The sequence below is a fragment of the Acanthopagrus latus genome, chromosome 5 (genome assembly GCF_904848185.1).
Source record: "Acanthopagrus latus isolate v.2019 chromosome 5, fAcaLat1.1, whole genome shotgun sequence".
Taxonomy (NCBI): Eukaryota; Metazoa; Chordata; class Actinopteri; order Spariformes; family Sparidae; genus Acanthopagrus; species Acanthopagrus latus.
Window position 1 is genome coordinate 1,742,953 of NC_051043.1, and position 12,392 is coordinate 1,755,344.

The 12,392-nt window shown below is 45.3% G+C and overlaps 1 pseudogene; it reads right to left on the minus strand.

Annotated features, from left to right (window-relative positions):
- Nucleotides 1-233: 233 nt before the first annotated feature.
- Nucleotides 234-2,133, minus strand: LOC119019265 (annotated as a pseudogene).
- Nucleotides 2,134-12,392: the final 10,259 nt, after the last annotated feature.

Genomic DNA, 12,392 nt, shown 5'->3' on the forward strand with positions numbered 1-12,392 from the left:
TGAGACACCAAATGGTGCCTGCCTACAGTAACCCCACCCACTGCCTCATGAAAGAAAGAGATAGCAGCAGTGTATACTTTAATGGTGCTAGCAGCCCTCCCTGAGTCCAAGAGAGACTGGAGAAAACGGAGGATCAGTTCAATGGGGCATGGAGATGGGTCAACCTGTGCACGTTGACACCATGTCAAGAACGCACTCCACTTCTGGCTATAATTGGCAGGGATGGAGGGAGCTCAGGCATATCCTATAGTCCTCGGAACAGCTTCATGTAATCTCTGAGACCGGGACTGAGAAGGGGCCCAGAGCTGCAGAAGAGCACGTCTGGGATGCCAAATCTGGGCCCCTGCCTGTGAGAGGAGGTCCACCCTGCCCGGTAGGGCCCAGGGTTGACCGTGGACAAGGCGTAGGAGCCTGGCGAACCAGTGCTTCCTCGGCCACCAAGGGGCTATCAGCAGCACCTTGTAACGGCCCATGGTGACCCTTTGGATCACCTGGGAAATCAACGGGAGTGGGGGAAAAGCATACAACAACCTGTCCGGCCACTCGTGAGACAGAGCATCCAAACCCAGAGAGCCCCCCCACCCATAAGGGAGAACCACATCATGCAGTGTGCAGCGGCGAACAGGTCGATGCAGGCCATGCCAAACTGAACCCACAGGAGGGCCACCACCTGTAGGTGAAGCCTCCACTCTCCTGGGAGAGGGCCCGTCCTGGACAGGAGGTCCGCTGCCTGGTTCGCAATGCCGGGAATGTAGACTGCCCTGAGTGAAGCTAGATATTGAGCTGCCCAGAACAGAAGTGTCTGCGCCACGTGGAGGCAACGCAGTAACCTGGTGCCCCCCGGTGGTTCACATGGAATACCGTGGAGGGAAATGTCTGTGCGTACCAGGACATGCCTGCCCTGGATGGAAGGAAGGAGAGCCTTCAATGACAGGAAAACTGCCCTCAGTTCCAAGACGTTGATGTGCCACTCCCCCCAAGTGGGTTCCCAAACACCCCACACCATCCTGTGTTCCCACACTGCCCCCCCCATCCTGTCAGGGAGGCATCTGTGGTCACCACTGTCCTTCTCGAAGGAATATTCCCAAGAGGAACACCCTGGAGAAAGAGCCTCACGTCCCTCCATGGGCACAAAGCACAGAGAAATGTGCGTGTCACCCGAACCTTTGCACGTCTGTGCAACTTCGGGTGGAGGCCAAAGAGGAACAACCATCAGTGCAGTTGAGATCATGCCCAGCAGCCTCTGGAAATGAATCAACTCCAGCCATCTGCCAAGGCGAAAATGGGACAGGAAATCCAGGATGTTCCCCACCCTCTAAGAGGTGAGTGACACATATATTGCGACAGAGTCCAGGCACAGTCCGACAAAGACTTCCTGCTGACCTGGCTCCAGGCTGCTTTTCGTCCAGTTCACTTTGAGCCCCAGGGACTGGATGTGGGAGAGAACCAATCCCGTATCCCGTAGAGCTTGGTCGCAGGACGGGGCACAAATCAGCCAGTCGTCCAGGTACGGGAGGTAAACACCCTTGGTGAGAGGGAAAGGCCAAATGGGAGGACCTTGAACTGGTAGGCCTGCCCCTGGAGGGCAAAACAAAGAAAAGGTCTGTGGTCTGGGCAGATGGGCACATAGAAATAAGTGTCCCTTAGATCTACTGAAGTGAACCAATCCCCCTTTTCCACAGCCTCCAAGATGTAACTCGTGGTCAGCATCTTGAAAGGCAAAACCTTTATGAAGGCATTTAAGCATCTGGGGTCCAAGATAGGGTGTAGGCCTCCATCTTTTTTGACATGAGGAAATAGAGAGTAAAAGCCAGTGAGCTGATCGCTTGGCTCTACTCTCATAATCACATCTTTCTGAAGAAGGATTAGATTTCCCCTGCTGTCCAGGTAAAGCTGGGAGGAAACTGCAGCGGCCGTCCCCCCACCCCTATGGGGCCCTGGCCTGTCGTCCCGTACCCCTGGGGGGGCATCTCCTGTGGGACACCTCTTTACCGGGAGGACGGGGCTGAAACCACTGCTGTCCGCGTGACGGCGGTTGTGTACCACCAGAGGCCGGGAGACCAGCTTGCTGCCACCACGGCTCCTGGCGAGCGCCAGGGGGGTGGTTTGAATCCTGGGGACCCCTAGAACCATACCTGGGAGCCGTGGTTCTGCTAAAGGTGCGCCACACACAGTCTCTAGTACAGCGAGACTGTTCGGCTTTGTCCAACATGCCCTGAGAATCAGGATTAAAAAACACGTGCAGGTGCAGTTGGCATGTTTGTGAGCTCCTTCCTAATGTTCTCTAGAGGGGATGTCTGTGAATCAAATCTGCCTCCTGGACATCATGGCAGATGACATAACTACACCAACATCCCTCGTAAGTTGGGAGTGAGTGACAAGAGTGGAGTCTATCAGGCTCATAGTGTCCTGATCCTCTGGGTTAGCTGTCCTCCTGAGGGCCACCAACAAGATGGCAAGTGCATTACCGGAATGGGCAGCCTGGGTGGCAGCATTGTAAGAGCGACACACCAGGCGGTCAGTCTTTTCGCATTCCTTTACAGGACAGCGAGGGTTGGTGGACACCCGTTCTGGGCCTAGAGACATAAGGGCCACCATCTCCCTCTCCACCGGGGGCATGTCCCTCATGCCAATGTCAGGAGCATACATGACCTTCGTCAGCCTCCGGCATCCAACATTGAATTGAGGTGCACCACTAGGGGCGTTCCACGATTTTCTGAGCATTTGCAAGTAATCTGCTGCCACAGGAACAGATATGGGGTGCTGAGACTGAGAAATACCAGCCCAAACAGCATCCGTTGGAGCAGGTGCCACAACTGGGATGTTGAGTCCCACAATCTTCTCTGCACTCATAATTTTGGAAATTATGTCGACAGAAGACTCGCCCCCACCAGCGGGACTGAGGTTGGACATCCCGTCAACCACGGAGGACCTGAGCTGCTCATCTGACCCAGCAGTGTCAGACTGTTCGCCACTCCCAAAAGGTGAGCCCTGTGCATACAGTGAGATAACATCCAGAATATCACCTCCATCCCCCTGACCAGAGGGCAACTCATCAGGTGAGGGCTCCTTCAAGTGCCCCTCCCCCGGTGTGCCTGTCATGGCGGGCCACTTGGCCTCCACTCTGCCCAATCTCTCTGACAGACCATGTATGGCAGCCAGGATTTGCGACTGGGTGTCTACATGGGCACTCTGGCCACCCGGAGCATCCACAGGGTCATCGGGGGGTGGACTGCCTGCTTCTCACCAGAGCCATGCCTTCTCTTACGGTTGGGGGGGCGTTCATGTTCACACTTCCGAGAGCATGTCTTAGGAGCATGCACACCCTGAACTGGGAAGGGTCAGGTTGTGCTGCCCCTGCACGAACAGACAGTGCTAGTCGTCTGGCCCTGCAAGCCCGTTCCTCCCTGGGCAGCTCGACTGCCGCCACACAGGAGTTGGCGACGTCCTCCAACACATGGGCCATGCCCAAACAGGAGGGGCACTCCTGATGGCCGTCACGGGGCACCTACTGCAAAAAGCAGGGATTTAGGGCGAATAAAAAAATTCTGCTACTGCAGCTTTAAATTTATGTACAACAGAAAATGACCCAAAACCGTGAGAAAAATAAATGAGCCCACCTACACAGAGGCATGGGGACTGTTATCTTAATAACCAATAAACCGGTTGGGAAGAAAGCACCCCCATGACCAACTTAAGCTCACCAGCCCCACTCATTGTGCGCGAACGGGGACACAAGCTCCCACCCACTGCAGACAGCAAGTTAAAACAGGGAAATCAACACTAATACAAACAAAGGAGGAAGCGGCTTCTGAGCATGCTTAATTAGCTTGCTAATTCACATCTATGGAGGAGAAAAAACTGTGAAAGCAAAACTGACCACAAGCTGCAGGTCCCTAATGACAATCACCTGAAACAAGGAGAGAGATTAAAATGCTCTGCTTCACATGGCGTAACCTGTCATGTTTACAATTCATCAAATGCGCAAAGGAAACAATCCACCTACAGTCCTCAGGGGCGCAAGGCACCTGCACTGCAGTGACGGACTGTTAATTTTGGAGTCCAAAAACGCTACTCATCTGCAGTCTCGGATGAGGTGAATGAGGCAAAGAGGGAGAGGCGTGCTCACCTGGATGGTTTTGTAGGCAGTAAGTCAAGCTTCCTTAAGGTCAGTCACATGACTTTGTTGTTACATGGTCTCAAGGATAGGGAGATGATCGTTTCATTCAAGGTGAAGACCATGGTGACGGTCTGAGTGAGGTCGAAATATATGTATGGTGTTGTGCGGAACTTTAAGACTGTTTTGCTAAATTATCTTAGAGTTTTGAGAATGTAATTTCTGTTTCAAGAAATAAGCCAAACCAATGGAGAAAAACTGTAACAGAGTCTCTCTTAGGCTTTCTTTGTTTGAGGATTGGCATTGAAGTTCCATTTGAGGTTATTGCTGATGTGTGTGCTGAAAAACTTGAAGGAGACCATTACTGTGATTGGTTGGCTCTTGATGATGACAGACACTTTTATTACTTGTTTTATTCTGACATCGATGATCACTTCTCTTACTTTTTTTACATTCAGAGTCAGGTCATTTTCCTTGCACCAGTTGACAGTCTTCATCAGTTGACTCGAGCCTAATGCATCCTCATTTTTCAGGATTTTGATGGAGTTTGATGAGGATTTGAAGTAATTTGTGGTGGGGGTAAAGAGTAGCGGGGACAAAACGCATCACTGTGGCACCCCCGCTGTCCCAGCTGTGCAAAGAACCAAGAAAAGTGTTCCTGTATAGCAGCATGCATGTAGAAAATAAATACAGCTTCAGCATATTCTGAATCACAACATAAAAACCAATTTCTTCTCTTGTTATGTGCAATGAACATTATAATTCTTAAGAAAAAAAAATAAATAAAAATTCTACTGTACCAAAATCACAGCTTTCATTCTACCAGCAGCTCTAATACAAGGACGCATGTGGAAACATTTTCTGGGTAACTAACAGAAAAAGCTGCCACTAAATCTTTCTTAGTGATCTCCCATTCTTCTGTTAAATTATTTTACAGCTCAGCCATATTTGCACCCGTATGGCTCTCATTCACTGCTCTTGTTTAGACCACATAAGAAGCAAGCTGCCACTCATCCAGGCCTGGTTTTAGACTGCCTTTATAGGGGGGCAGTAAGAAATGTTGATTAGTATATTTCCACTAAACATTGCACACAGCATCTGTGGACTCTCCTGACAAAAAGTTATTAAAACAATTTTGATTTTCCACACAATACTCAAGTTATTAAATAACTTCCTGTACATTTTGCTCGAAACACAAAGTGTTGCATATCTCCACAGTGGTCTGTCCAAATGACATGAAACTCAGGTGACTACTTCTACATGAGCCCTGGAGGCTCTGTGAAAAATGATAAACTTAAATCCTCCTAGGCCATTTGACTGATTTGCAACAAACTTTGAAAGTAGCATCTGTGGACAAAACTTATTAAAAGCTTTCACTTGTGTCACATCTGGGGGCATGGTCTATTTTGATGCTTTGCCATTGAAACCATCAAGTCATTATAACTTCCACATACAATTTGCCACACTCCAAGTTGCTCAAACATGTAGAGGGTCGGCTGATCGGCGGAGCAAACCCGGCAAGTGCTGGCTGGGCAGCTGACAATGGAGCTGAGGCTCCAGAGCCAGACTTCAAGGAGCCACAACGCTGCCAAGAACATCGCTTTCTTGGTGGTGGTGAAATTTTGAAGGCCAGGTGGGTTCCCCACAAAGGAGACGTTATAGGATTGGCAGGGACTGGGGTTGAGACTGAGGCCTGGGTTGGTAGCCAGGCTGTGGCTAAGGCATGGGTTTGGGCTGGTAGCTTGGATGTGGCTGTGGCTGTGGCTGTGGCGTGGGTTTAGGCTGGAAGCATGGCTGTGGCTGAGGCCTGGGCAGGTTGTTTGGCTGTGGCTGAGGCCTGGGCTGGTAGCTCGGCTGTGGCTGAGGCCTGGGCTGGTAGCTCGGCTGTGGCTGAGGCCTGGGCTGGTAGCTTGGCTGTGGCTGGAGCTGAGGCATGGGCTGAGGCCCTTGAGTCTGACTTCAGGGAGCCAGGACATGGATGGGCTTGTCATTTTCTTGGTGGGAGCACTTTGCAGGCCAGCCGAGTGCCCCAGAAAGGAGACATCTCGGCTGAGGCATGGTCTGAGGCATGGGCTTAGGCCTGAAAGAAAAGGTTGCTAGCGGCTATTTGATGAGCCCTGCTAGCAGGATTTGTCACAAAGTCCTTGTACCAATGAAGAATTTCAAGGCCATTAACTGCTGGGTCCTTTTCTGGTCCGGTCATTCTGTCAGGTTTGGTTTAAAGGGAAAACTCAGGAAGAATAGTTGGACCCAAACGCAGTTAAAGAGGAGGCAAGATCAGGGGAAAAACAAAAGGCGAGCTTTATTTTAAAGCTGATTACAAAAACCAAAAGCAGACAAACGGGGATGAAAGGCAAAGTAGCAACCAAGGACAAGACAAAGTAGCAAAGCAAAATACAAAGTTCAAATCAAAGTCAAAGTTCAAACCAAACATGGAAAAAATGCAAAAAATCCAAAACATACCAAACAGGGGACAGGAGCATGGATGCTGACAAGGACAAACAAAGACAATGACCGGACAAGGAGTGAAGGAAACACAAAGACTAAATACACAGACACTGATTACCAACGAGGAACAGGTGAGGAGAGAGGAAGGAGGGGAAGCACAGAGGAGAAGACCAAGAGAGAACAAGGCTGACAGACAGAGGGAGACAGAGAGCAGACCACAGAGAACGCACAGGCACATGGGGCATGAAAATCCAAACACAACACAACGCAAACAGGAATCGGGACAACCACCACAAAATCAAGAGTAATGTGTTACATTGCAACGCGTTAGAGTACTTAAGCATTAGCAAAAATTACAGTTGTGTCTCATTACATGTTGGTTATATTGTCCAGACCTGTGTACCCAACTGCACATCTACCTTTTTAATGTATTGACTGTACCGTACTTTCATAGCCTTTTTTACAGCTCACAATTGGTAACCTGCAGCCTAATAATATGATTGACAGATGCAATACAACATTTACAGCTATTTATTTTGCTAGTGGGGTAAGGCATACGGTATTAGGCAAAGCTGTTTCAATGAAAACAATACAAACCGGCAGCTGACAAGCACTTATTCTCCATCATCCTCACCATGATGTTCTTATCCTTTTTTTAAAGATTAATGCTGTCTTCTCTGCCATCTCACTACATTGAATCAGCTATAGCTAGCATGCACACTGACACAACTGTGGGTTTACCTTCTGCCAGCATGTAACCAGGAGAGAAACAGAAACAGAGCAAATGCTTCAGGGATTTTATTTTATTTTTGTGGTGACAAAAGGAAAGGACAGGACAGTCATTATTTTCAAGTAATGATTGCTTTTATGAAAAGTAATTAAATAATAGATTACTTGAATTGCAGAACTAACGTGTTACATTACTCGTTACAACAAAAAAGTACGTGAGTACTCTAATAGATTATTATTATTATTATTATTATTATTATTATTATTATTATTATTATTATTATTATTATTTAAGGTATTTCTTGGGTTTGGGAAGAAAAAAAAAACTACTTGACATGCACCACTCACCAAAACTGTTGCAGATAATGTACACCTCTACACATAACTGCACTGACTGATGGCAGTGGCCCCCCAGCAGGACAGTGCACCCTACCACACTACAAAAACAGCTCAGGTGACCTCAAAGCATCAACCTGGCCTTCAAATCCCCTAGATCCCAATCCGATTGAGCATTTTTGGCATGTGCAGTCCATGGATGCCTCATCACTGATTGGACTTGGCTCAGACCTGGGGTGTGGACACAGGACCAGACTGTGATGAGCAGGGCATTGACTACTCAACATAAATGAACAGCTGTAGAATCCTCTAATACCCATAGGTATGCTGATGGCCAGTAGGCTGGTGGGGCATAATAAAGTAGGACATGCATGAAAATAACCAGGCACCAAGACTGGTGTTACTCATTTGTAAATTGTTGTTTAAAGGCCAGTTTGGCATGTAAACTGTCAATGAATTGTACATTGAACGTTTGTTCTGTCATTCAGTGGGTTTAAGATAACTGGGTCATGAGGTTGTGTAAACCGAAAACAAAGGATTTGCATTGAAGCATAATTTTGCATTTGATAAAAATAAAAAGTAGAAGTGGCCATCAAACTGATATCCTATGATCTTATCCTGTTATGTAGGCATAACAAACAGTAGCCCCAACAGTTACGCTATGTGCAGGTGTAGTTCTTTCTCAGTCATTTGTGGAATTGTTATGACCCCCTACAAGGGGTACACCAAAATAGGTCTAATTTACACACATAGCCAAGTGAAGCTGAATTGATTGAATTAACAGTGGCCAAACAGAGGGAGAAAAATCTAAACAATCAAACAACAAACACACTGATGTGCCGGCCAAAATAAACAGAAGAAGGGCTGCCTCCAACCAACCCAACAGGGCTGTTGGAGCTGACGACTAACCCTCTACCCAATCCTATCACAAAGAAACAACTAAACCTAACTGAAACTATACCACGAAAACTAGACTACCATACCCATCAGATAAACATAAAACAAAATGTAGAGTAGAAAAAAAGTAGAAATGTTAAGTATTAGCATCAATTATATGATGAATGATGATTTGTATAATACAATACAATTTTAGGGTCATCCATGTGTTTTTTCAACTGTTTAACCTGTTATTCATTCAACAATCAAATTGCTTGTGTGACTTTGTACTATGACATTACTCTGACATCTCTCCAGTGTATTCTTGGCCTATGTGTGTAAAGTTTATAAAATGTACAAATTAAGTGAAGGGATAACCTTAAGGCAATAAGTTGATCCTGAATACCAGGGGTCTCCAACAGCCGCAGCCCCAGGCCACTTCCACCCTGCCCTCCATACAGCCTGCAACCCGATGTAAAACAATATAATCTGGCGTTATCTTTTTTGTTTCACAGTAATTTAAACTACACCTTAATATCCAATTGAAATAAAAACACAATACCTAACACAAGTTGACTTTTTGAGGTAGACTCTTTACAGGAAATGCAATGTTTTCTATTAGCACCGCTGTCTACAGACAGCAGATTCATTTCCAATTTGTCTTGGAGTGGTTTTATTCAGTCTGTGGGAGTATTGAACCAGAGGGTGCTGTCAGATGAAGAGCTGCAGCGACAGGATGCATACCTACCTTCTCAGGGAGGTAACAACAATTTTTTTTTTCCCTCATTAATGTTATCGGGTTCCCTGTTATCACTGGCAATATCACATATTGCGATGCAGGCACTTTTCCCTTTGTCGACAAATCCTCCGCCATCATCTTGTCAGTCAGTTCTCCTTATTTTCTCCACACTAAAGTTAAATGTGACCTTTTCCTCTGTGCTGGAGCTCTGCTGCTGCACGTCGTGTGTCTAAATTCTGGAGCCAAATTCCTGTCTTCTTTTACAGAGGAACAATAAAAAGCATCCATGGTTCACGCAGGGCCCAGGAAAGGAAGGCTCTACAGCTGGTGATTAAAACCTCCCTGTAGATCATTGCTACCCAGCTACAGAGCATCAGTCACATCTGTGAGGGGAGATTTCTACACAGAGTCTGAAGGATACTAAGAGATAACACCCACAGTCAGCCACAGTCTGTTCACCCTGCTGCTATCTGGAAAAAAGATAGTATCCACTGCCATACCACCAGACTACATTGCAGCTTCAATCCTCAGGCTGTGAGACTCCTCAATTCATCCTCAACAGATTTGATTTTTCTACGAATATGGCTTGTGAATGTAGTTTTGTTAATGGTTGTTTTTGTATATAGATAGGGGTAATACAGAAAATCTGCTGGTTCATTGTTTGCTTTATTGAGTTCTAAATATCCTCTGCGATAGTTCTGGTTGAAAGACATATGAAATAAATCACTTCACTTTCACTTCACTTCAAGCCAAACAAACAGATGAAAAAGCATCAAACAGGCAGCCAGTGGCCCCCTCAGATTCATCCCCTTTGACACAAACTCTGACATTATCCATAAAAGATAACACTTATCCCCTCAAAATAATCCTAATCCTGTTCAAAGTAAGGAAAAAAAAAACAGAGTTAATCCTTGAATAAAGATACATCTGTCAGTGGGGGTGCAGCTATTTAAACAGAGCTGCTATGGAGGCTGATGCTTGTCACCCAGAGCAGAACAATTGGGTGAACAACCCCCTCATGGCCCATATTCAGGCTGGAGGCCATGTGGCACGACAAAGCCTGTTCATCCCGCTGCCGTCAACCTCTTGGTCTCCTAAGAGCACATTGTAAACACCCAGCAAGCCTCTATATTGACTTTGTGACCCCCCTGTCTGGTGGCAGTAGAGCTACACTATTAGTATACAAAAAATGAGAGAAGCAGGGAATTTGTCCAGCTCTTGACCATGGAGAGATTCCTGTCTTCTCCTCATTCCAACACAACAATTTTACTACAGCTGAATTTTACGGTGATAGTATTGGGAGGGTACTTTTGGGTACAGTGATAGTATTGTGAGGGTCCCAGTTCATGCTATCGATATTTTACATAATCCATTTGCACTTAAACAATACACCAAGTCTGGGATAATCACACCTGAAACAGGTTTGGGTAGATTACTACAAAATGGATTGATTTTGCTGTCACTGCTTATGTAAAAGTTGACTTTTTGAAGTTTGGCTTATTTGTTGACATCAGAAGAGAGTTTGAAGTGTTAAATAATATAAGTGTATTTAGGAACTATGATTAATAGACATACAGAATAGGATGACATTACCTATATGCAACAAACAGAGCCATTTCAAGCTATAACTGTCACATTTCCAGAGGCCAGTGAAAGACAGGCTTAGTACAAATCAGACAGGTAGAAAACCTTGAAGTCACCTGGTACAGCGTACAGATACATTACTGAAGGTAACATTAGCGCCAGTGAAAAGTGTGAAAAATTGGCCACTTAAAAAAATATATAAATGATGAAGGAATAATGTTACATCTTTGTATTTGTTTATGTATGAAATGAATGTCAACACGTTCACATATGAGAACGTGTGAGAAAAAACTTGTAACCTGTAAACCTGTAACAGTAAGGGGAAACATTGACAAAATTCATAATTAGAAGAAACAAACATTAGAATGTATAAGTATAAGTACAGATACAGGGATACATTGGGCAGCTTGATGACAAAGGTACATTTAAGTGTCTAGAGCATGTCTGACTTAAAAATTTTACGCAACTGGCCCGTTTCCTCACAGAAATACAGAGCATCACAGTCACTGTTGTTGGAAAGCACATGTTAATGTAACAGACCCACTGACCTGAATTTAAGTGATTCACAGACAGTGATACAGACAGCTCAATTCCTCTCAAAGAGTGGACACTCAGGCTTTGAGTGGTAGCTTGATAGTAGAACTTGAAGTAATTGCAGTAACAGTAATGTTAATCCAGCACAGTAGACATGGCATAACACATATGTCTCCCTTACGGAACTAAACATCGGTTTGTGTTGTTAGCAGTCATTACATGCTGACTACAAACAGGTTTCCATGAGATATTTTGGTAACACTTCATTTTACAGGTCTATAAATTTCACAGTAAATCTAATTACCACAATTATTACCTTCACATTTATTGAAAATAACCTCAACACGACTTAATAACAATATTCTGCTTTTTTCTAGGAAGCATTTATTAACTAGCTGGTCATTTAATTACTACATTCCCAGAAAACTTCCAACTGGTTTTTGCCTAATTTCTGCTGATCATGTCATTTTAGTATTCAACTAGTTTCTATAAAATGAAGTGTTGCCGATTCAATTTGACAGTCTATAAAGTTTAATTCTAACATTTCACGCATCACAAAGTATGTCTGCACTTATTTTGAAAGCAAAAAGCAAACAAACAAAAGAAACATTGATTCTACAGTATAAAACCAGGGAACATGTAATAGAATCTAATTCCACCTCTAGCCCATCCTATCTCCTGTGATTTTAATCTGCCACTCATCTAGCTCCCTAGCGAGCCTCTAATTACATTTTACAGCTTGTGTATTTATGCTGACCTCTGGGGCGAGCCATCTATCTATCAAAGTGTCTAGCATCTCAGACCCAGTTGGGCTGAGTGTTGCCCCATGATTTGCCTTGGACACATTTACCATGACAAGTGAGCCATGAGAGGAGCATTCGGTTTACAGGGGGCAACATCGTCACAGGATACACATTTAATCTGGAGGTGATATCTAAAGTAAGGGTAAGTATGACAATGCTGGGAGCTCACTGTCTTATCGCTGCATACAGCTAATCCCATCAATGCTATAATGCCAACCAGGAAGAG